A 26752-nucleotide genomic window follows, 5' to 3' on the forward strand; every position below is an offset into this window, starting at 1 on the left:
ATTGTGAAACATCCTAAACATCACCAATTTTTAGTCTCTCTCCCTCTTTCTCTCTCTCACACACATATGATTTTATGGAATAGAACTGCTGCCTTTGCATCTTCATTCTAAGTATCCTGGCCTCTCTAGGTCCATCAAATGTGTAGACTGCAGTAATAAACAACACATCCAGTAGGTTGTGCTTGAATCTGAGCTGCAAAATGTAAGACCATATATAGCAGCAAAGATTACACCAGACCTCTGCGTGTTCAAGACTGGCAAGAAACTGTTTCTTCTTTACAGTTTGCACATACTATTACTGTCATGCTATTAAGTCATTTCAGAATGATCTCCACAAACTGGACGCTTTTCTGACAGTCCCAGACTGGCTTCTGAATAGTAGTTGTACTCAGAGCCAGTTACATCACACGGTGTCTATTGACAGAGGCTAGACGAGATTCCTAACAGTATGCCTCACATGAAGTTGGTCACTTGAAGGCTGTAGTCAGGCAAAACTATGTCCTTTGAAGAATGAATCTATCACGCTCTCATTCCCAATTCAAATCTTAGCAAAAGGTACATTTTCTGTCTTTCTAGAGAAGTTATCTTTTGCTTACATGATACAAAGGGAAAGATCTAGATGCATGCAAAGCCAGTGTTAAGTTGCTACTGCTCCTGAGGGTTTGGGGCAAGGTTATCGCTGACTTGAGAGGCAGGGTCAGAGATGACGGAATATTTTGAGAGGTACAGAATTGGAAACCTCATGCAACATCTCCTTGCAGAAGATGCAAGAGTGTCATTGGGGCAGGCACCTGTCATGGCAATTAAGATGCCATGTGGATGCTCAATAGCGAAGTGTCTGGGATCGTGTCCCAGCTCCACTTCTTATTCCAGCTTCCAGCTAATGTGCTCCCTGGGAGGCAGCAGATAATGGCTCAAGTACTTGGGTCCCCATCACCCACAGGGGAGACCTAGATGCAGTGTGTGGCTCCTGGTTTAGGTCTGCTCCAGATCAGGGTGTCAGATACTTGGATAGTAAGACCAGGGAATCACCTTTTTCTTTCTGTCTTGATGCCTTTCCAATAAAACAGGATGCTGGACTCTGCCATTGTCTACATCAACAATATCAGGATACACTTAAGTAGCAGAATGATGGACTTAGGACTGTTTATGAAGGACTATACTATTGCAAATATAGGGGAAATCAGTTAGGGGAAAAGGACTTGGGGAAGAGAGGAAAGCCCAGAGCCTATGGAATGGCATCATAAAATAAAATAAAAAGATGACTTTGCAGAGGGCTCTGAGAAACCCAGACTTAGTGCCTCCTGTAAGTCAAGGCCAAATTGATCTCACAAGGAAACAGAATGGAGGCCAATTTCTCTTGCTCAGAGTTGACCAGAGTTAAGCATCATTAAACTTGCATTTTTGAAGTGCAGAAACAAGCTATGTTTTGAGGATCACTAGATGGTTTCCATGGACTCCAAAAGTCCATGTTTTCCTTACTTCCAATCAAACCATCATTCAAAGCCTCCACACCCACTGAGACCTCCTGGACAAAGAGCCGGGAAAGAGAGGCTCGCCCATCAAAGGTTACCATTGATCCAGGCTCCAATTCCCCAAGAAGCCCAAGTCATTCACACACACACATGGCCTCCCTCCCTTGGTCCCCCAGACAGTCCCATTTGGGAGTCAATACCCCAAATCTGCACAAAAGGGGAAGGAGGACTCTAAGAAATGTGTGTATTCTCTGAAACATAGGGGCCTTCCGAGCATGAACATTGTTGATCTCATGGCTTGAGACATGAAGGTCAGGCCCCAAGAAGGACCCTGAGCCTAGATCATCCCTGGATGAACAGACAAAAAAATGGGAGAAGGAGGTGAGGATGCAGGCAGAACCTGCAGGAAATTTGAAGGCAGACAGACCTCATCAGGCCTTTCCCCCAAAAGGTAGAATGAAAGGGGAAGGAGGCGGCTAGTTGCCCAATCCACATGGGTCAGTTGCAGCTGTGGGGGCAGGCAGTTCAAGGGCTCTCGGCAAGGCATTGTTCCCAGGCTGCTGGAGGGGATGTGGGCTGTAGACAGTGATTGATTACCCGGCCCAGCTAACCCCTGCAAATATGATTCACCCTGGGCATGCTCCAGGGGCAGGATCAGAGAGAGAGGGGACATTGGACTCATTCATTCACTTTTTCCTCCCCAACTCATCCAGTAACTACCATTGATGAGGTCCCATGCAGGAGCAGGAAGATCCAGTCAACATCGCCCCTTGCCCTCTGACCATTGAGGACCAGTAGGCAGGCGAGGTGTGCCCACATGTCTAGGATGGAAGCAAGAGCTTGAAATGCCACAAAATGGGCTTAGCCAAGCACCAGAGTTCAGAGGCCATGAGAAAGGCTGTTTCAGTTAACCAAGTTAAATCTCACCAAATTCCCAGTGTTTTTCATAAGATGCCCCCCTACACACATACTCAAACATGTGCAGTGAGGCAGTATTTTAGCTGAATTAAAAAGTGAGGCTTGTTTGACTCAGGTTATATTTTGCTTCTCATCTTGATGCTACATTTTTTATGTGATATCATAAAGTCTCGGGTCCCTGGTTTACCAGCTGAATAATCTTGGCGAGTTACTGAACTTCTCTAAACATTGTTTTTCTCATCACCAGAAGATGGTATTGACAATAATTGACTCAATGATGTTGGGTTGACAGGGAATATCTGCAAACACACTACACAGGCTATAAAAATTTCCAGGAAATGTCAATTATTGCGTCAATGACATGATCAGCTGCTGGGACCTGGAGTTGCTAAGATTCCAGATGGCACAGAGAATATATGCACTTGATGGCATGTATAGGGAAAGTGATGGATCCAAGGGAGGCTAGAGGTGGAACTTTTAAAGAGATCTTGACCTTCTGCAGCTCCCTAAAACCCCAGCAATTATTTAGCACACTCACCTGCTTTTTCCTCAAAGGCACCCAAGGAAACTATCATTTGAGACAGGGCCTGGAGGAAGACTTGAGAGTCAGTCTGTTCAAACCCTGACCCTACACCCTCCTCAAACTCCACATCACAATAGGATGTTTAGTTAGTTTCTCATTCATCAAGCATTAGGTTCTTTTCAAACGATGGCACAAATACCTCTGTTTAATAGTGATTATAGGAGTGAAATAATGACCTACAAGTGGGTTTCATCGGTTTCCTAAGCCCAGGATAATATTTGGTTTCTTCCAGCTAAAGGGGCCAACCCAGGGAGGCTGGCCCTCACACTCTTGAGTTTACAGAGACAAAGCTGAAGCTTCCCACATCTGCCCAACTGCCTGTAGCCTTGAGCTGACCACAGGAACTCTGAGCAAGTGCCTTGGTGGCAAGTCTGCACCCTACTCTGGGCCTGGGCATGCTGCCCCTATTATCTACAAACTTTGACCACGTTAAAGGAGGCAAAGAGTGGAGTTGGGAAGGCAACAGGATCTGCTGAGCTCAGTGCCTTTCCTCCACAGGTGCTTTAAGTTCATGCAGAGACATCAAGACTACAGTTAACAGGTGGCAGCGCTTTCTGCTTCTCCTGCTCTCCCCACACTCGCCCTCCCGATCCCTTCAAAAAGAAACATTGCCTGAGCTTGTAACATGCTCTTTAGCAAACTGTATTGTCTTCCATCATCTTAATGCTTAGTCTTTTTCTCGCTCTGTATTTTTGCTTTTCTTCCTCTTTATTTCCAAAAACACCCCCTGTGATGTTTAATACAAACAACATGGATGTATCCTGCCGAACATATGCAGTATGCACTAGCCTTGAAGACAAGGGAGAAATAGCCTGATCTGTGAGCTGATTTACACATGTAAAGACAAACAGGAGGTCACCTTCAGTTGCAATCCTGCTAACTCCAGGCCCTGGGAGCACAAGGTTATACAGGCCCACGTCTCCTCTATAGAAGGATTGTTCTACACACAGAAAGCCTAAAAGATGGAGAATTTCTTACAAGTGGCCAAAATTTTACCAAATGAAAAACTCTCCCCACCTTCCTACACCTCCTATGCGGCAGGCATTTTTAATCTCACAAAAGTGTTTTCCATCAAGCCCAGTGAAAGCCATGATTAGATCCAGCTTTGATTTATTTGCTCAGCTAAGTGCCTCCATAGAAACACAGCAGGGCAAGGCAGCCAGATTATGGTGAAAAAGGAATTCTCCCAGTTGTTCCCTAACCCTTCAGTTTTCCAGTCTACCTTCGCCATGCTGGCATCCAAGGCGTTCAGGTAACATTCACGTGCTAACATCGTGTCAACAATGACCTCAAATTAATGTGTCTAAGATACCTTAAGGATCTATAACACACGTCTCCAACAGCAAGAGCGTCATGATTTCCTCATCTTTCTGCGGTTTCCAAAGAAACAGAACCAACCGCTTACACAAACACACACACGACTTCCCAGGACACCCAAGTGAACCAATGTCTCCTTCCTTCCCAAACTGCCAATCAACCAGTCACCAGGCAAACATGTTATTTTTCCGGGCAAGCTGTAACTTCGCTGCCTACAAAACACAGCCCCTACAGGGCACATCCCACACATGGGGAGATTAAACCTCCCATCTCTCCTTTGAAACCAATAGTTACCAGTCAACACCCACGTAACTGAAATCAGAATTCACCAGTCACTGTGCACCCTGAACTCAGGCTCGTCTAATTCTCAAGATTTCCAACACAGACCAGGAGGTGTATTTCCAGTCATTCCTACAATTTCCCCTCCTCTAAAACCACCCAACAAAAGCACCAAAGAGTCACATCAGAGAAAACTGGCCTCTTCCTGAACTCACCCAAAGCCCAGCAGGCTTCTCAGACTGCCTCATTTGCTTACTACCACGGCCAAATGGGGAGCTCACCTGGAGGGCTAGCTATCTTCTGACACAGGTGAGTCAGTGAGCTAAGGTAAATGAAAGCCAACAGCAAAACCAGGCTTCAGAGTCCAGGACAAATTGATGCTACCAGGAACCAAATTCCACAGGGCACACAGCCATTACAGTCATATCACAAAGCACACAGTAGAAAGATCTGGGGGGGCATATGTGATGGCTCAATTGGCTAATCTTCCCCCTGCAAGTGCCAGGATTCCATAAGGGTGCTGGTTCATGTCCCACTTGCTCCACTTCCCAGTCCACCTCCCTGTTTGTGGCATAGAAAGGATGGCCCAAAGTCTTGGAATCCTGTACCCACACAGGAGATTTGAAAGAGGCTCCTACCTGGCTTCTGGCTTCGGGCTCCTAGCTTCGGATCAGCTCAGCTCTGGCTGTTGCAGCCATTTGGGGAGTAAACCAGCGAATTGAAGATTTTTCTGTCACTCTCTCTGTAAATCTGCCTTTCCAATAAAAATAGTGTGTCTTCAAAAAAAACCCTGAAGTTCATGGCAGGCTCCTCCAGCACAGTCCCAGATCAAAGACCAAGATCAAAGACCAAAAGACGACAATGAGATACTTGCAGCTGAAGGCTCCCCAGGATTGACCCAGGGCAGGCACCCATGATGTGTGGGGGCCAAGAAGAGTGAAGGAGGAGGATGAGGCTCCTGTTCTGATAGAGTCCACTTGACAAGGGAGAAAGAGCAAAATCATCAAGAAATAGACACAAGCATGCAGTCAAGGAAGGGACACATACAAGCAAGGGCCTACCTCGAACGCCTTTTTTGTGAGCTCCGGAGAGAGCCACAGTGAGGGAAGCACTGACGGCAGAATCACGCACACCTCCCTGAAATGAGGCTCGAAGAATGCCAAGCAGCTGTTGACCGAGCCATCCGGAGAAGGAGTTCCAGCTGGATGGGACCACAAAGGCCAGCGCTGGGTATGTGAAGGCACTGCGAGATAGCTGTTGAGGCGGGAGGGTAGGGGGGCCGACTAGCAAGAGAAGGTTCTGGGCAGGAGTAAGAAGCAAGCTTCCCTGGAAGCTTCTAAGAGAGCTCGTTAAGAAAGAGCACAATTCAGCCTGCAGAGAGCTGTACTGAGCAGATTAGCTGCAGGTGAAACGCGAATACCATCACCAGCACCTGTGGCTGTGGGGAAGGTGAAAAGTTGATGCATAGCACACGCCCACCCTCTCTCAAGCAAGCCTAAACAGCCTCTCTCATGCCGACAGAAGCATTGGCACTTCCTCCAAAGTAGGAGCCCGCGAGAACCCAGGAGAGCACAGCCAGCCACCAGGACTAGCACCGGCCAGCAGGGGCAAGACTACAGACTAGCCTTGGGGTTGGTTCTAATAGGCATCATGGTAGGTGCAGCTTGAGGTCATGCTCCCTGGTTTCAAGCCATTGTTATGTGACTGTGGGGGAAATCAGCTAACCTATCTGAGCATACTTCCTCATTTATAAACACAGGCTATAATTCCATAAGCTGGTACTGAGAACTAAATGAGTCTACACACACACAGAGACCCCACATCACAGAATACATGGAACAAAGTCTACCGTACAGTGACTATATAGAACATATTAACTATAGGCATAGCAATCATTTTTTTCTAAGAGAAAGAACACTGATTATTTTTCAAGTAAGACATTATAGCCATTCAGAACCATATAGCCATATATAGAACTGTCCCAACCACTATTTATTTTCAATTTCACTGCTGATATTTTTAATGAAAAATACATTAAAATACATGAAAAGTACATTAAATAATATATTTTATCTCTATGGTCTAGATTTATTTTGATCTTTGGTTTTCTACAGAATTGAGTTCTTTGTTTAATGTGAAGACTTTGACTATCACTTGAAAGTTGGTCAAGAAAACTTTTATCATTGATGAAACATGTTTTATCTCAAGTGGTCATCTTCTGAGAATCCTTTTAAAAAATATTTATTTTTATCTGAAAGGCAGATTTACAGAGAGAAAGACAGAGAGGAAAGATTTTCCATCCACTAGTTCATTCCCCAAATGACTGGAGCTAAGTGGACCCAAAGACAGGAGTCAAGAGCTTCCTGGGTCTCCCACATGGGTACAGGAGCCCAAGGACTTATTCTCCAGTGCTTTCCTAGGCCATAAGCAGGGAGCTGGATCAAAAGTAGAACAGCCAGGACCAGAACAGTATTTTTATGGGATAACAGTGCTGCAGGCTGAAGATTAGCCTGTTGAGCCACCACATGAGCCCCTCTAAGAAATCTTGAAAAATGTAAGCCAAAATATAGGCACATTAATTATGGTCACAGTTGAACAATAACATTTCCTATATTTTTCGGATGGTGAACATTGATTTCTCGTGTACCACATGAATCAAAATCTCAAAGTAAGATACATATAACATATCAGGAGACCTATAATGACAGCAGCAATATCATTATGAGAATCTGGAAGGCTAAGCCTTGCCTGGGCAACTGACCACCTGTTCTATCATGGACAAATTCCTGAGACTCTTTGGACTTTGGTTTTCTCACTGTGAAATGAGCAAAACAGTCCTTTTCTTTTTCCTCTTTACAGTTTAAGATGAAATGAGGTATATCATGACTACCAGCATCTTAGGTTGGTGATATTGTATAGTCTCCTATTTATTTTTCAAACATTTTATTTATTTTTATTAGAAATGCACATCCATGGAGAGAAGCAGAGGCAGAGACAAAGAGCTTCCCCAAATGGCTGCAATGGCCAGAGCTGAGGTGATCCAAAGCCAGAAGACTAGACCGTCCCTGGGTCTCTCACAAAGATGAACGGTCCCAAGGCTCTGGGCCATCCTCCAACGCACTGCCCCCTTCCAGGCCACAAGCAAGGAGCTGGATGGGAAATGAAGCACCCAGGACATGAACCAACACCCACATGGGATGCTGGTACTTACATGTAGATGACTAGTTAATTGAGCAACCATGCCAGCCCCTATTGTATAATCTTTTAAAGTGTTTGGATTCAAATCTTGAGTCTTTCACTAATTAGCTGGGTGATTATAGATACAGCACATAACCTTTCTGTGCCTCCCTTTCCTTCTATCTTCTAAGAACTACGAATATGTGAGGATGAAAGGAGTTAACACATGTAAACAATTTACAACAGTGCCTGGCACATGGTAAGTGTGGTGTAACTGCCAACTCTTATTACTATTATGAAACATGAATCCCACATTTCTGAAAAGCATATGGTTGTATAATTATGGAAATGTGGTTTATTTTCTGGTGACAGAAATAACAAGCAAGAATAGCATGGCTCTTTGTCATTCATTGGCAACGACATTAATTTTTCTTCACGTATGAACTTAGGTTTATGTGGCCAAAAAAATCAAAGTTCTAATTTTTTAATTTGTTTCCATATATTTAAACCCAAGCTATAATTTCAGGACTACCCAGCCAACTCTGTGTTGCTTAAGCTCATTTTGCCAATGAGCATTTTCTTTGCCATCATTCTGTCTCTGTGCTCTTCCCTTAGTGTATGGCAGGAGTCAGCATTTGAACATGCATGCGTGATAGCATCTTAAATCACAACATATAACAGGTGCACACCTAGGGCCCAGGTCACCCACTTCTTCATCACAAGCAGTTATTCTTGGACACCTCCATTGCCTGGGACCATGTTGGGTGCTGGGAAGATCCTGATAGATAAAAAGACTTACTCCTTCAAGAGTTAACATAATAACCAACAGTAATAGATGTGGCCCCAGAGGCAGGCAGACACCAGTAGATGGCCATACATCCATGTGGAAAAGTGAGATCAAGTGTCAAGGAGGAGACCCTGAGAGCACAGGAGAAAAAGCGACTCATTGACCTGTAGGGAGAAGTCAGGATTTAATAAAATGGGACTCAGCTACTTAGCACTTTCTGTCCCCTACTCTAGTACCTATCCAACCCTTGATCTTACGATGTAAAGCAGGTGTACCCCTGTCTCAGACATGTAAGACTCTATGCTTCATGTCTCTGGACCTAACCCCTATCAAAGCTTCCTCACCAAAGGAGACTGACACACACCTGATGCTTGGACCCATTTAACAACATCCCAAAGAGCTCACCATCCAGATGCAGTTAGAAAACCTGTGATGATGGTAACTTTAGTCCTGTCAGTATTGGAGATGCTCAGCATTAGGGGCAGACAGGCCCTGGCTGCAACTCCAGAAATGAGCCCAGAACCTCAGGGCAAGGGATGATCTGCACAGCTCACAGGCTCTGCTTCTGTTCCACCATGAAGCTCTCCTATGCAACAACCTGTGACATTTCTTCAGGACACAGGGCACTGCTTCCTGTATCTAAAACTTCTGCATCCTTGGACCTGCCCTTGACCATGGGCGTGCCCTTGACCTTAGTGTCTGGAGTGCTGACCCTTGCACATAAAACTGCACAGAAGCAAGCAGTCCTTCTAAGGCTACTTGTCTGTCATCATTGCTCTCATAGCTCATTCCTCCTCCTAGGAAGCCAAACCTACATCCCCAAAAGTTACACTCACCAGGCTCTCTCCCATCTTAGCAGTAATCCCGAGGAGGTGCCCAGTTTCTTTAACATGGCAGAGTTTCAAATGCCTGAAGACAACCTCTTGCTCCCCGACAAACCCTGAGACAGACCAAACATTCCAGGTTCCTTCCCTTGGGGTGATCTCTCATTTACCCCACCTCTTTGCAAGGTTGCAGTCTTAGGTCAACTCCACAAAGACATTAGGCTAATGATGGTTTTTCTGTGGTATTGATCTCATGGAACATTTGTATTTGCATAGCAGCTTCCATACCTTTTCCCCAGGAAGGGAGCAACCAGACAAAACCTAATGAGTGTGGAGGCTGCTGTGACCTGAAATGACTTCTGCATGCTTTAGGTCACCCCACAAGGGTAACACCCCAAGCAGCAGTAACCCATGTACTTCAGTCCTCAAGGTCTAGTGAGCAAGTGGTCTCTCTTCTCTGAAATCTCTACAGCCAGAGTGGAGTCCAGGAATGCAAACAGTAAATGAGACTTCTGGGGCCTGGCTTTGTCAAGTTTCACCTCTTTTCCTTTCTTGGTATGCAAAAGGACAGAAAACAAAAAGAAATTAGAGGAAAGGGCTGCATCATTGGATTTTAAAGACTGAGGTGATTCCATGTGATGCCCGTGACCCTCCCTCACTGGGAGGACACTTCCGCTGGACAGATGTCCTCTGCCCTTCCTGACCTGTTCTCTTTCTTTTCTGTTCGGCTCTGGGCTCTAGCAGACTGCCCTTTACCCACTGCCCCACACCCCTCCCCAGACTCTTCTTGCTGGAGGTCGTGCCCACTGCCTACACAGCCTTTTGGGCCCTTGGTGGCAGTGGTTGTGTGTCTCCATGCCTAACTGGCAGCTCCTCTCCCACAGCTGCCATCTGCCCCAGTGGGGTCTTCCCTTGTCCCTCTGACAATGCGGGACAAGGGCTTCCAGTGGCTCCCTTCTGAAGTCAGGTCCTGGTCAGCATCCCTGTAACTCTGGACTTTCATCCATTTGTGCATGATCTTTGATGCTCTTTGGAGTGTGCCACCTGTTGGTGGAAGACTGACTGTGTTTGCGGAACATTTCCTTGGGTTCCTGTGCTTAGAATGATTGGGAACACTCAGTCTTTCGGCTCATCACCGAGTTTGGGTCTCTGAGGAACTCAGAAGTCCACAGAGGAGTCAGTAGACAAGACAGACATCATGCCAACACTCAGATCCAAGCATCCAAGTGACCATGAACGAGAAAAGTCAGACCCCTCAGGACATGTCTGAGTGGAAGGACTGTCCAGAGATGCTTCCTACTTGGCAATATTCGCCTTGCAAATCAACAGGCTAATTCAGAAAGAAATGAGGAAAGGCAACAAGGATGGAAAAGGCATCTTATGACTCCTAGTTTGTAATTGGGAAAATTTGAGGTCAACTTTCCCAAGGACACACCTGAAAAGGAAAGGTGAGGAAATTAACTCAGATCTGCCAACTCTGTCACCTCTGAGCTTTTTGTCACTCTCACCACGTCTTCTTTTAAGACTGAAATTTTCCCAACAAAGTGAGAATTCCCTTGAGAGGACAGATACCACAAAATGTTGGGGAAGGGTAGCATTTAGTTTCCAGAAATACCAAGCTAAAAAATGGAATGCTTTCTTTCTTTTTCTTCCCCAGTTGTACGTTTAGTACCAAAAAAAAAAAAAAATGATCAGGTAATAACTACATAGCATTTACTAGAAAGACCATAAGAGAAACATAAGAACCCACTTAGGTTAGGCACATTTATTCTAAGTGAAAGTGCTATTATACCCTTCAGGGCTGTTTTTATTTCATTTCTTCAATTTGCCTGTGTCTGGCTTCTCGGTTGTCCTTATTTTGACTCTTTCTGCCCCAAGCAGTAGTGCAGGTTCTATGAAATCACTACCTTTGCAGCTGTGCTCACTTCATGACAGAGAGGTAAGAGAAATACGGTCACTCTGCTTCCTTTTAAAAACCTGACAGTCACACCTTCTACACTTCAAAGCCACACCATATGACCTCAACAGGCTGACAGAAATGGACACTCATGCAAAGGATTATTCACCCAATGGGTTTTTCCATATGGGAGAGAAAATGGCCATTAGTGAGACTTCGGAGAGTTCAGCAATTTGCAAAGCCATTTTCCATGCATTAATTTAATGTGGTCCTTAGAATGATGTATGGGGCGTGTGTTTTTCTTTTCTCATTTTTTACATGATGACTCTCAGATTTGGATTGGGAAAGGTATAGTAAGACTGAGGTCACACCACCCAAAAAAGGAAGAGCCAGGACCTGAATCCAGGCCCTCTGCCCCCAAGATCAAGAGCAGTATTAGAACAGCGGAGCAACCAATTTTCTGATGCATCTGATGGAAATTATTCCAAGTACCTAGGTACCTGTGAATCCTGAAAATACATTTGTGATACAAAGATACTTCAAACAGTTCATGGAAAAATGGAACTGAAAGATAAGTCTTCTTATGTAAAAAAAAGGAAAATTGAAATTCACACATTTGTTTCATTACATACGTTTCCAATGAACTTTTCAAAGATCCCTTACATTCGTGGATTTCAAAATTCTTTTACATCAAGTTAAATGTTTCTTTTGATTTCATTTTCCATGAACTGTTTGAAACTTTCTTGGGCAGATATAGGAATATTGCTTGAAATGGTTGAATGGCCTCTGGGCTGTTTCTGAAGATAGAGTGAATACAGGTGATTCTCTTATCCTCGAGGCTAAAGAAAGTGCATCAAGTAGCTTTCCGGCAGCCACAGCCCCAAGTCCGATAGTAACACTCCCTGTGGCACCTCCCTCCATCCAAGCCCCCAGAACTGCCTGCATCAGAGCTTTGGGGTCACCTGTAGAGAATAATGTGGAGAAAACTGAACATGATCCTCCTGTGCAGCTCTACCTATGTGGTATCTACTGCAACCTGCGGTTTCCTGGGGCTTTCCCACCACCTCTCCACTTGGCCTTTTTGGCAGGACCGCCTCAATAAACAGGCAGCCTCAAAATCCCTACTCTCACAAAATAAGATGTGTAGAGGGCAGATTAAATGCCTCTAACTATAAATTTATTCTAAATGTTTAGGTTTTATGGGAACATCAGGAATCAGATATAGCAACCTGGTATGTCTGCATTTCCAGAATAACATCATGGAATCTACTTGAAAGAGTTGAAATGTACATAATATTATATATGTCCAGTGTTTAGCTAAATACCCCAAATGTGGTAAGCACTCTATAGTATTTAATATAATAGCACCTGCACGTCAAAGCTATATAACTGTATCTTGCAGATATCCTCATATTCATTCTTTCAAAAAGTAAAATGCTCATTTTTACATAATGACTTATGCAGCTAGAACTGTGCACAAACTAGATAATCTAGATGAAATAGAAAAAGTCCTAAAATGACACAAACTACTAAGACTGACTCAAGAAAATACAGAAAGACTGAATAAATCTATAATCAATAAACAGATTGATTGAATAACACACACACACACACACACACAATATTCTCACAAAGACAATCTCAGGCCCAGATGACTTCATTGCTGAATTCTATCAAACTATTTAAAAAAGAATTAACATTAGTAATCCACAAACTCTTGGAAAATATGAAGATAGAACAATCTCCAACTAATTTTATGAGGTCACCATTGCCCTAACGCCCAAATAATATAAAGGTAGCACATGAAAACTGCAGTGCAACACAGGTTGGCTTCAGAAGATTCATAGAAAATGCAATTCAAAGGTAAAATTATTTGGGTAAAGGAATCCTAGAATCCTGTCGTTTTCTTCATCATATAAATTATCACAAACTTTTTGAAGACTCCTCATATGTGCTCAGGTTTCAAGTGTTTTAAGATTTATTTTATTTTTATTGGAAAGTCAGAATTACAGAGAGGAAGATCTTCCATCCATGATTCACTCCCCAAGTGGCTGCAATGGCAGGAGCTGAGCCAACCGAAAGCCAGAAGCCTGGAGCCTCTCCCAGGTCTCCTACATGGTTATAGGATCCCAAGGCTTTGGGCCATCCTCAACTGCTTTCCCAGGCCACAAGCAGGGAGCTGGATGGAAAGCAGGGATAACAGGATTAGCACCAGCACCCATATGGGATCCTGGCATGGGCAAGGCAAGGACTTTAACCACAAGGCTACTGTTCTGTGTGTGTGTGCGTGTGCGTGTGGTGTGTGTGTGTTTGTACCCACATACACTTAAGCTTTAAAAAAAAAATCTTCCACAAAGCCCTACCAAACCAAATTCAGCAATATATGTAAAGGACTAAATCCCCAAACTAAATATTATTTACCATAGAAGGGCAAGTTTGGTTTATTATCTGAAAATTGGTCAATAAAATATACCATATTAGCAGAATAAAGCGCAAAACCACATCACCATCTCCATAGACACAGAAAAAGCATTGGCAAAATCCAAGAGCTTTTCATGAGAAAAACATCCAAAATAAGGAAACAAAAATGGAATTTTCTCCATTCCTACAGATAAATTCTTACAGCTAAAACCATAGTGAAACACTAAATGCTTTGCTCATAAAATCAGAAACAAGAAAAAGATAACAGCTATCAGCACTCAGGATCCTCTGGAGATTCTAGGTAAGGAAATTAGGCAAGAAAAAGAAATAAAAGTTATTCAGATTGGAAAGGATCAATTAAAACTATCTCTATTCACAAAAGAAGTAATCTTATATAGAGAATATACTAAGAAATCTACCAATTAAGAAGAAACTATTATAACTAATAAATACATCTAGCAACCTGGTAGAATACAATATATAAAAATTCAGTTGTATTTCTATACAAAGTAATGAACAATCAGAAAATAAAATAAAAACTTCAGAGAGCACCAAAATAGTAAAATAAAATTTAACACAAAGATTCATGAATTGTACACTGAAGACAACATAATATCATTAAAAGCAATTAAAGAATACTTCCATTTAAAGACATTTATGAAAAAAATAAAGACATTTATAAATTGAAAGGATAAATATTGTTATGTGGCATACTCCCCAAGTGATCTACAAATTCAATGCTATTTCATTTGAAATCCCAGCTGCCTATCACTGCAAATGAATCCTGAAAGTCGTAATTCAAGGGACCCAGAATAGTCAAAATCATCTTGAGAAAGAAGAATAAAGCTGGAGAAAGTACACATTTTGATTTTTAAAATGACAAAGCAACAGTAATCAAGACAGTGCAAGATTAGAGTAAGGACAGACCTATAGATCAATGAAATATAATCACGAGTCCAGAAATAAAGACTTAGTTGTATCATTAATTGATTCTTCATTAAGAGTGTCAAGACTATCCAATGGAGTAAAAAAAAAAAAAAAGCTTTTCACCAAATGATGCTTGGTCTTCAAGATACCCACATATACAACAATGAAGTTGAACCTCTACTTCATGCCACATATAAAAATTAACTCAAAATCAATGACAGAACTTAATATAACAGACCAAGATATAAAACTCCAAGCAGATATCACAGGCTTAAATCTTTATGACTTTGAATTAGTCAGTAAATTCTTAGATATAATGCTAACAACAACAACCAAAAATATAGATTCCATCTAATCCAAGTTAATTGTTTTTGTGCCTCAAGCAAAACCATCAAGAAAGAGGAAAGATGGGACGGGAACCTGGTATCATGGGAAGAATGCGGCTTGGGACACCCACATCCCATGTTAGAGTTTCTGGATTCCAGTCCCAACTCTAATTTTAGCCTGAACTTCCTGCTAAGGCACACTCTGGGAGGCGGCAGGTGATGGCTTAGGTTTTATCTCTGCTACCCATTTTGGAAAATCTGGAGTGAGTTCAGAGTCCCTGGCTTCGATTTCGTCCAGTTCCAGCTGTTGCAGGCATTTAGGGAGTGAATCGGTAGATGAACGTTCTTTGTATGTCCCTCCCTCTTACTCAGCCTTTCAAATAAATAAAATTTAAAGAAAAAAAGGAAGGAAGGAAGGACAGAGACAGGCAGAGAGAGAGACAGAGAGAGAAGACACCACATGATTGGAGAAAATACTTATAAATCATATATTGAGTACCAGTGTAGTATCCAGAATATATAGATAACTTACAACCCAATAAAAAGGAGATAAATGATTTAAATAGACATTTTCCTGAAAAATAGATACAAATGGTCAATAAGCACATGAAAAGAGGTTCAATAGTAGTCAATTAGGGAAATACAATCAGAGGAAAACTGAGATACTTTACACCACCAGAATGGTCAAAAGCAATGTCACAGGGCAATTCCCTCTGTGGCACCATGTAACTCCTTGACCTTAACCCTCTGAAAACACTAGGAAAGCAAAACACAACATCTCAGAGTTAAAACTGCACAAGTGCATGCCCTGCAGTCAGATTCCAGTTGTGTATTCACCAGCAAAGTGACCATGTGCACATGCTCCACTGCTTACTTGTTAGGGAAACAGCATGAGCAGGAACCTTATTGGGTTGCTAACACAGGTAAATAAAGCAGCACATGAAGCAATGAGATCTGCTAGTCATTGCAGCCTATCTTTCCTATGCAAAACCTTCCTGTGAAATAGGACCAATTATTTTATCGCGAAACCGCATGTTTTATATATCATGTCACAGGACAGTTGAAACTAGCATGTAGCAAGGTCAGTGTCAGAAACCATAATGAAATGTGTAAGAGCAGTAACAGGGTCTGCAGCCAAAGGAAAATCAGATTCACAGTTCTATTTATGTATGTGCTTCCCTGACACTCATTTTCTTAAAAGGAGTAAGACTATGGGGAGGATTCAACAACACAACCAGGCCTCAGGTTCAATGCCAGCAACACACTGAAGTCACTATCAGTGAGTGACAATAGGACCCCAGCAGGGCCATGTTACAAGCTGACCAAGGGCAAGGCCAGCACAAACCCGAGTTGGACTGCATGCTTCCTGCCATGTCAAACCACCTTGCCCCTGAATGCGGCTTAGTCATGTGCAGACCATCAGTCCCTCCACCACCCGTAGGTGGGTATTCATGCTGTCCTATGCCTTAGATTGAAGAAACAAGAAGGGACAAAGGACAACAACAGTCTGGGAGAAAGAATTTAATGCAAGCAATGATGGTAAAATTCCAGAACAAAAACTTGGCCCTCAGCGCCCTATCATTGGGAATGACCCTAATGAAACAACATGCCATGTGTCTGACCCAACAACTGACCTCGCCATCCCAAGTTCTCTTGCAACATGACAGCAGTTCCCTTTCCATGATTCTGGAGTTTTCTTTCCATGTTCTCTCACCCCTTCAAATCAGAAGAAAGGGGTGGCCAATGTGTCCGTCAAGCTCTGATGCTGAAAACAAGAAAACTGGAGAGAGCTAGGTGGAGAATACGAGGGTGGGGTGTGCAGAGGTGGCTGAGCGCCAGGGGCTCTCTCCCTAAGAACGTGACTGCCACGAGGCATGCATAGTGATTGTTCCCAGAGGATGAGACAAGAGCCCAGTTCCACGGGCGTTAATGTGGAAGGCAGTGAGGAGTGCCGTGAGGCTCTGACAGCCACAGTCTGTCTTGGCAAGGGAGAGTGACAGGGTGTGGGTGTCCTGTCATCGGATCTGCAAGCCATCGACCCAGCCCATTACATCAGCAAGTGAGCACGGAAGGCGAGGCCCACCAGCCCCAGCACACCCTGCATGAACAGCCTTGGCCTGGCTTTTTCCAGGCCCTCAGGACTAGGGGAATTGTGAGGTCTCAGGCACCATCTAGGCATTGAACGTATGCTCACGCCTTGAAGTCGAATTGAAGTCCCACAGCACGCCTTCCAAGAATGCAATCACCCTCATATTTCACTGGTGACTTCAGGCTAGCTCAGAGTGGTGAAGTCACTGGCCATGATCACACAGGGGAGAGTCTGACACAGTGGGAATTCAAACCTGGTCTGGCCGAAGCTGCACCTTATGCTGTTTTCCACTAGACAGCACAGCCTTTGCAGTGACCTCATAGTCCTTCTCTTGGAACCATCTTTCCCTGCCCTGCCTATATTTGAATTACATCAAAGTCTTCAAAAAGTTCATGGAAAATACACACATCTTTAGACTCTGTTTTTTCATACACTTTTAAAGACCCTCATTTAACCTCAATAGTACTAAAAGGCTACTTTGTAAAATATCTATACAAACTTAATTGTTCATTTGTTATCTTGCTTATTTATTTGAGAAAGAATGAAGCACACATACAGAAAGAGCTCTCCAAATGCTGGCAATAGCCAGGGCCAGACCTCTGGATATCAGAAACACAATCTAGGTCTCCCTTGTGGATAGCAAAAACCCAATTACATGAGCCATCCCCCTCTGCCTCCCAGGGGGCTCCTTCCGATGAAGCTAGAGTCGGGCATTTTAATGTGGGAGATGGGTATCCTATCTCAAATCCTATATCATTAGACCAGCCTTCCCTGCAAACCTAAAACAAACCTTATACAAATTCCAATTTATATAAATTCTAATACAAGTTCACACAAATAATGCAACGCCATTCATTTAATGCCCTTGTCAAATCCAATTTGACATTATGTTTTTAACTACTTTTATACATGTTCAAACACTAGCATCGATTGTGTGCTGCAATCTATGAAGCCAGATCCCAGTTCCATGCACCTCTTTTTGGAAATGTCTGGAGTCACGTTTGCAATCACATTGAAGTAATCAGATCCATGGCCATTTAGGTCTCTTACCACCCTGCATGGTTCATTTTTCAGTTCCGTTGTTCAACAAATATTTACTTAGGGAGGTCTACATCTCCAAGCATCTTGGTAAATGCTGAGGATATATAAAAGCAGTAAAACAGGCTCATGCCTTTCTTGCAAGACCCAAAACTAAGACTGTCTCCAACTCCAGGTTTCCATTCTAGGGCCCTGCATTGGTTCTTACCCCTGAGTATCTGTCATTGTCCCACAGTGTCCTCAGAAAGGGGGCAGAATCCAGCTACCCTCTTCCAGGTCCCCTTTCCAAATCTGGAGGTCTTTCCAATGCCACGAACCCTGCTGGGACTACTAGCATTCACCCTGGCATTTCAGCCTTCCAACCTTTGGGAAACCACTCCCTCCTGTGGAGCGTCCATAGCAAATCTCTCAACAGCACAAGCACCAGTCACCACCAGTCAGTCACTGCACTGGTCCCAGACTGTGTGGTGAAGAAAGGGGCAAACCTAGGTGTGAGCCCTCTCCCCACCAATCCTACCTGTGCCAGTAGGCAGGTCCTGCCCTGCTGAGACTCAACAAGCCAGAAGTGGTCTCTTTGTTCTACTGTCTGCGAACAAGTCCTTTACAAACTCAAGACTCTCTGCTTGTATCTGATAGCCTCTAGCACATCCTCATAAAATCCAATCCCTGGCATTGTGCCCTGTCAGGAATGTTTAATTTATTTTGTTTACATATTGTACAGCATCTTCTCAAATTAAAAAGCAAATGTTCAGATATTTTTTGGCAGGAGAGAGCTAAGAGTCACTTACAGGTCAACAACTCCCTAAGACATACAAATACGTGCCCCTGAACACAGAGGACAGGAGGAGGCCCTTGTCTGTCTGAGCACCAAGGCAATTTGCTACACAACATATGCAGATTTAGGTCCCTGAGACTGGCAGGGCATTCCGGAGACCTAGCCATGATAACATTCAGAAGTGTTGTAGAAGCAGTGGTCAGCAGTTGTGACTGTGGCCAAAAAAAGGAGCAGGAGTGTCCAGCACATGTGTACAAAGGATGGCAAGAATAAGATAGGTATGGGCTAGAGTGAGACAGGCAAGGACTTTTCATGAGCATAATTGACCTGTACTGCCAAGACCTGCTTGCCTACCACCATGATCTTTGAAGAAGTTTCTTTCATGTAGCCAAGAACTCAAGAACTTCATACAAAGAGCTTGGACCATGTAAGGGTCCTTTCTTGGGGAGAATTATATTACCAAAAGGTCCTTTCAAAGCAACCTCTTGGCTGAAGGAGTAGTGTCCCTGGTAGCAGCCAGTTCCTTCCAGCTAAGCCCCTATGATCACATGGCTGCCCATGCCAACCCATCCCAGTGAGTGAGAGCACTCAAAACAACACAGGACTGAAGGGTTTTTTTTTTTCCATCAGCAAAGGAACCAGCCTAAAAGACAATTCTCTGCAGACTGAACATTCACCACCAGTAAATGCCTGCTGGAGATTTATAGGCTGTGAGTGTAAAAGCAGTGAAATCCGATCATCTCAAAGCCACAGATTTGTAACTTGCACTTATGTAAATATTTATGGATTCTTTGGGGGGAAAAAATCAATCCTCCCAGCCTTCTCCTTAGTACATGCTTCAGAGGAAAGGATGTAAACTGTAGCCTGGGCTTAGGAAAACTAAGCCATCCACCTGCCTGAGACCGATCTGAGGTGTACTCACGAATTCCGTGAGCTTCTGTCACATGCTTCCCCCAGAGAGAGCACAGAGATGGGTTAATGCTCCCAGTGTGCCATGGCCTCAGTGAGACTGAGGAGGTTAAAGGTGGTCAGGTCAGTCAGGCTTCCTTCATACTAAGCTATGAAAGCATGTGTGCATCTCCCATCATTACCAAGCAGGGAAACGCACACAGCTCTCCATCCGTGTCTGACACAAGCATGTGAGGGTCTTTTGCTCATTTCAGCCTGGTCAGAGCCCAGACAATAGCCTGTTTATCTCCTTTTGCCACCTCTCCCTGGTGCTTTCTCCCATTGCCCGCAAGACAACCAGCCATAAGCACTGGTTTTGCTGTGTTTCACTCTCCTCTCAGCTCCCCCTTGAGGCATCAAAATCCCAAAGCAGAGTTTCCACTGCTTAGTAGACATGGCCCTGTTGTAGTATTGTACTTTTTCTGTTCAAATGCCCCTCATCTAGTAGCCTAATGTCATATCCCACTGCCTACATCATTCACCTCACTAGCCCATCTCATACACATTGATTCATCTCACATCACCACAAGGAGGATGAGGACTGCACAAGCTATTGAGAGAGAAAGACCATAGTCGCACGGATTTTATTACTGTATTTGGTTATAACACATTGTGTTTTATCATTGTTTTTGTTACTCTCTCACTTCAACCGGCCTATGAGTTAAACTTTGCTATAGCTCTGTATACATGAGAAGAACACAGGATTATGGGGTTCAATATCATCTGAGGTTTCAGCCATTGGCAGTGGAGGGGTGTCTCAGGATGTGGGGGGAAAACTGCTGTGTTGGTTTCTCCACTCAGTTGTCCTGCCATGATTCCTTCACTGCTTTGTTCAGACTGGCTCTCTGGGCCAGGAGAATGAACTCTATGGACTGCATCTCCCAGGCTTCCTTGCCCTTTGTCTGCAGCAGTCTGCCAATGAGAGGCCATCGCAGCACAAGCAGAGAGATGCTGCCATTCATTCTCTGCTCCCCCTGAGCCTCCGCTCTCTTCCAGCCCCTGCTCTCACTACCCTCTGTGCCCTGCTTTGCTTCCTTCCCTCTGCTACTGCGGATTTCAAGGTGGTTACAGTTTCCAGCCTTGATGGAATCCCTGCCCCTGACCTCATCTTCCTTCAAGTCTTTCTGGATAAACTCTCCCTAGGCTGTTTCCCATCAGGACCGTGACTCTGATACATGGCATTTTCCCTTGATATCTGGAGAGACTTGGTTCCAGGGTCCCTGTGGGTAGAAAATGCACAGATGCTCAAGTCCCTTGCATAAAATAACCTAATGTTTGCTTATAATCTGCAGACACCCTCCCATATACTTTGGTTCATCTCTAAATAACACAATACCTAATATTCACAACTTAAATGCTGTGTTAACAGCTGCAATACTGTATCAGGTAGGGAACAAAACACACACATAACTATGCCCACATTCAGTACAGAGATAACTTAAATTTTGGCCCAAGGTTGTTTGAATCTATGGCTAAGGAAACTGAATGCAGAGGGCTGCCTATACATGGTGTATCATCAAAATTGCTTAATTCTTGTGTCTTTATTAAATCAAATACGGCATTCTCGGTAGGATAGTCATCTTTGAAATTCATTACATGTTTTAATGCTTTCTTACAAAATATCTGTCATGAAAAAGAATGGACTCTGATGGGATCAATGATAAGGAAGATAGAGTCTAAGGTGACTCTGACCTCAGGTGGAGAGTTGAACTTCCATAGTGAAGAAAGGAAACAATCAACACGGAACAAAGTCCTTGATCTTGGACTTCCCACATCTAGCTGGTGGCCAGTGTCAGAATGACATGCAGGGTCACCTTCATACCACCTAAATGCTTTGTATCCACATGTATGTTACATGTGTGTACACGCTAAAATGCATGATTTGCTTGAGAAATCTCATGAGATTATTCAGGGATGTTTAAGACACGCATCAGTTACTTTTAAAGTAAGGCAACTGAGCTGCATAGAGAGTTGGCCTCCAGTGACATGGCAGTTCCCAGAGCCAGGATGGAAGGAACAGGTTAGCCAACTCTGTAGAGAAAATATGCACTGGACGATGCTTTTGTAGGACTTCCAAGCAGGTGTACACACACACACACAAGCCTTGGATTTCATTGTCCCACATCCACTGTATTTATATCCACAGCCTGTGTTCTCTCACTTGTGCAAGTGCACACATGTATACACACGCCATGCATCTTTGAGGCAGATTCAGATTATGATGTTTTTAAGTTATGACCCTAACATTCAATTTAAGATTAATTTTCTAATTTTATCCCCAAAACTACATGTATAGTACACACACTTGATCTTAGCCAAAAGGCCGAGAAGCGATCAAAACTACATGTATAGTACACACACACGCACACACACACACACACACACACAGAGACATACAGACTTGGGCAAAAAGACAAACTGATGGGCCCCGTGTGGTAGCCTAGTGGCTAAAGTCCTATCCTTGCGTATGCCTGGATCCCATATGGGCACCGGTTCTTATCCTGGCTGCTCCGTTTCCCATCCCTCTCTCTGCTTGTGGATCAGGAAAGCAGTGGACAATGGCCCAAAGCCTTGGGACCCTACAACCATATGGGAGACCCAGAAGAAGCTCCTGGCTCCTGGCTTCAGATCAGCTCAGCTCCAGCCATTGTGGCCACTTCAGTAGTGAATTAGTGGATGGATGATCTTTCTCTCTGTCTCTCCTTCTCTCTGTGCATCTGACTTTCCAATAAAAATCCATAAATCTTAAAAGACACACTGATATTCCAAAAAAGTGGCTAGAAAGAAGATCGACTGTAAGACATCAGAACAACCTGGCCCTTACTTGTTTATACCCCAACTACATAGAGACTATAAAAAGCCTGACAGAGCCCATGGCCTGCGGAAAAGTAAGAGGTCAGGGCACTGTAAGACAGAAGAGTGATTTGCTGATTAAGTCACTGTGACGTATGTAAGGGGAAGTTTCTCCAAGAGAGGGACTGCTGAGCATGGACCCTCGCTCCCCATTGTTGTTCCTTCTATGCTGCCTCCCTATATACCTGCCCCAGGGAAGGATTCCAGATCCTGTTAACTACAGGGAAGGTATGTGATACTCCATTCCCTACACTTCTACAAAACTGGAGATGAATCTAGAGAGCCGTGTTCACTTCCCACTGCCCATCCCAAGGCCACTGACATAGAGAGAAGGGGTACAAAGTTGTGATGAAGAAGAGTATCTGTCCATGTGGATTTGGCTCCTGTGGCACCCATGGAAAATTACAGTTGAACACTAACTATCTGAGTTGCTGCAAGTACTCTATTCTAAAGCTATGCTGGGCATTTCCCAATTGCATATTTTCTCCAACATGAGAAATTGCAAGCTTGGTAAACCCCTTACTTCAGTATTTCACATAATACACAAATCAAAGAACAGAATGGCAGTTTAGAACAGCAGGTACCACACTGTAGAACTGGGATAATTTTTGAGATTTTCTAAGCTCTTTCTTCAGTAGCTATTTGTAAGGATGCATTCTGTAAAGCCCTCAGATACCCACTAATTGATTTAAAACCCAGCTAGGCATGTTATAAATACCCTGGAGCTTTTCATGATCTTGGTCCAACAGAAAGCATTAGAATCATCATTATCAATCACAACAGGAGCCATCCAACAGCATCTGTTATACTGACATTCTCCTCTGTGAAGCAAAGATTCAGAACAAATAAAAGGAAAATTAAAACTCATCAGCAATATCAATTGATCCTTCCAAATACTAGCCTCTCTTATGATGGTAGGGAACAGACAATTTCATTCCAGTGATCCAAAAGAAGACTGAAGTGTCAGTCTCTGCATTGACTGCATTCATCTCACAGAGCTGATCTTGAACTTCAACAGTTTCTAAGTCTCAGAGAACAGCATTGTTTGATTTTCTCAATGAAGTAAAAGATAGGAGGAGAGGAGAGAAAAAGACAGGAAAAATTAAAGGAAAGGCTAGCAAAGAACGTTTTCAGTAGAAACACAGAATTCTCAATCTTGATCAAACTATCTCAAGCCAAAATACAGTCTTCAAAAAGGTAATCAATTTGATTTTGATGTTAGGAGTATTCCCCTTTGAGAAGTTCTCTGATTATGACATGAGGTCCCCTAGAAAAGAATCCTAATATTTCGTTTGGCTGAATAACAAACAAAACCTGTGCCGTTATAACATTAACAAAGATGACTGGAAGTGACAGTATCTTCTTGCTGTAAGAAAAGAATTCCAGACATCAGACTGAGAGTAATGGTCAGTAAGGTGGCAAGGCTTAACAAGGCAGGGCAGCCACCACAGCAGACCCATCTGAGAGATTGTGCCTGGTCTACATTCAACCAGGGGCTCATACCGTGAATATAGGTGCATATGTAAATACAGAGGAGTTTGTTTTGGTTGTCCACTGTTAGAGTTAACCAATGCACAGAAGACATAGTCAGAGGTACAAAACAAAACAAAATAGTCATCTGGTCAATAAGATGGGAGCTCTGGAGGTGGAAAAAGGCCGACCGTGGAAGGGAGCAGGGTCAGCAAAGACTCCGGAGAGACAGTTTCATGTTCAGTAGTACAATTGAAAGTTGGTGCAACAGAAAGTTAATGAGCAACAGAGGACTGCAAAGAGTCTGTGGAAAATGGAATTAAAGCAACTTTAGTTTCATGCAAGACTTTTTTTTGAGAACCATGCACGAAAGGGATCTTCAAAAAGTTCAAGGAAAAGGCACGTTACAAACAAACAAAAAAACTAGGTACAGATTTCTATTTTTGTTTTGCTTCGTTTTATCTCATGTTTTGGAGCATCTTTTACACAGACTTCTTTATTTTTAAAGTGGCCCCATCCGTAAGTCAGAAGTCATCTTTTCATTATGACCATGAAATACCAAAAACAACTTTATAAGAGAAAAGGTTTACTTTGGCTCATGGTTCTGTAGAATCAAGCATCCTGATGGGTGAAGGACTTAGGGAGGGTGCAGACAGCAATGGCAGAGCCTCCCAGAGTTAGAATCATGTGGCAGAGAGGCTGAGCTCTAACCAATCCTCTCCCAAGAGTCACCTTCCAATGACTCACTCCAAAGGATTAAGGATACCCCAACAGGTTCACCTCTAATCATCATGATCTAAGTAAGTTTCCACATTTTTGAGCTTTAAAGTCTAACACAAGTTGAGGAGCTAAGTTATGTTCAAACCACAGCAACCCCAATAACCAAAAAGGACAAAAAGACCCTGCATGTGTTCAGCACAGATGCATTTTTTTCTGAATATTTCTGCTGGTGGTTGATTACACATAAAGACAGCAAATCTATGGGTATGAAAGGCCTGTTGTATGTGCCAGGCATTGGGCTTATCAAGTTAGCAACAGCAGCCGCTAACATCCTTAAAGAGTGCCATCTAAGCCTTAACCTATGTGTGTATTATCTGTTAGTATTCACATGAACTCTACAAGGTAAGTTGATCTCCACTTTCCAGGTGAGCCGTTTATGATTTGCCCAAGTCCAGAGACCTCGCAAAGGACAGAGTCAACACCCAATCCCAAATAGTTAACACTGCCATCCCTGTGAGCACAGGAAATGACCTTGCCTTTCAAGTTCAGTAGAGGAGTCCCTTCACCACATAACATCTGGCAGGTCGTACGCTCTCAATAGATCATTTTTTCTTTAAATAAAAAGAAATAGCATCTTGTGAGGAGGGCCGAAGGGTTGCTGTGTTATAAAGATTTGGGTTCAGAAATGTCACCTGGCTGTGAAGAGAGAGGGCCAGGACAGAAACACACAGTTGGAGTTGTGACTCTTTCCATACTCTCTGTTCTCAGGGAGAAGGCAGTGATGAAGTCTTCACACTCCAACAGATGAGGGACATTTGGTTCATATTTTTCACTGTGTCATATTTTGGAAGCTGCCAGCAGCCACTTCATCCTGCCAAGTTAGCCCCAAATGCTCCAGTTTGTGTACAGCTTCCTGGAGCTGGGGGCCAGGGATGGGGAGGAGAGGGCCCAAAACAAACAGATCCACCAAAGCAACAAGGAAATTGTGGGCAGAGCCGTCAGAGGGAACAAAGCAGGAGGGTACATGGTCTGCCCCGGAGGTTTCTCTGCTGCCACACGTGCCTGTGGGTATCTTGAGCAGTTCATGCCAGCAGAGAGGCCCTGGCTACAGGGACTTTCTCTGGGAAGAAAGGAGCAGAACCAACTCATTACAGAAGGGACACCGCAACAGTTGTTGGCTGTGTTTATGTTGGGCTTTGATATTGGGGTTGTTTTGCCCCTGCTGTGAGGAGGGCTTAGAGATCTGGAACAATGTAACTATCATTCCTTCACCTTCTTTGTTGAAAATGAAATTTTAAAATAAATGTTTTGGATCAAAAATTGTTTTTTAAATCCATGTGTAATAGCTTTTTAAAAGATTTCTGGTACATATTGGGAGCATGCTGGCTCCTGGGACAAGCATACTTTTTGTTCTTTAACAAAACGCTGCTCCATACAGGTCTTACTGTCTTTCTCTACTTGGTTTTGCTGTTGAAGTGCTTAACGTCATGTCCTCATCCTGCAGCCTAGTCTACAACCATCAGAGAAGAGCACATCTAAGAGGAAAACTCTGTTTGCAAGACAAATGACTCCAGCCTTGTCTGGAACCATGTATTTTGGTTGAGGCTGGTTCCAACACAGAGAGTGTGTATATAAACTATCTTTTTTGTCTACATTTAAGATTTGGAAGAAGCAATTAAGTGTCCCACAGGCAGTCACAGCCCCACTGGGCTGTGGTTTTGGGGTGACAGGGTTCCTTCTAAAATTATTGCCTCTAAATTCTTTGTCAATCAGATTTGCTCTTGGGCAAGAGAGGGAGCTGAGAGGAGCTCCAGCAACAATACCAATAGCTTCAGGTGGTTTGGGGGTAGGCAAAGTCAGTAGGACAGAACTGCTCACCCATGTTGTAATCATCCATGACCACAATGGCTGAGCTAAACACCCAGCAG

At 43.5% G+C, this 26752-nt stretch overlaps 1 protein-coding gene across 2 annotated transcripts in view; it reads right to left on the minus strand.

Annotated features, from left to right (window-relative positions):
* The window catches only part of CREB5 (cAMP responsive element binding protein 5), a 392014-nt gene that overhangs the window by 331324 nt on the left and 33938 nt on the right, over nucleotides 1-26752 (minus strand). The gene's annotated exons all lie outside the window — the stretch shown is intronic.

This window comes from Ochotona princeps, chromosome 20 (assembly GCF_030435755.1).
Source record: "Ochotona princeps isolate mOchPri1 chromosome 20, mOchPri1.hap1, whole genome shotgun sequence".
In the NCBI taxonomy this organism is placed as follows: domain Eukaryota; kingdom Metazoa; phylum Chordata; class Mammalia; order Lagomorpha; family Ochotonidae; genus Ochotona; species Ochotona princeps.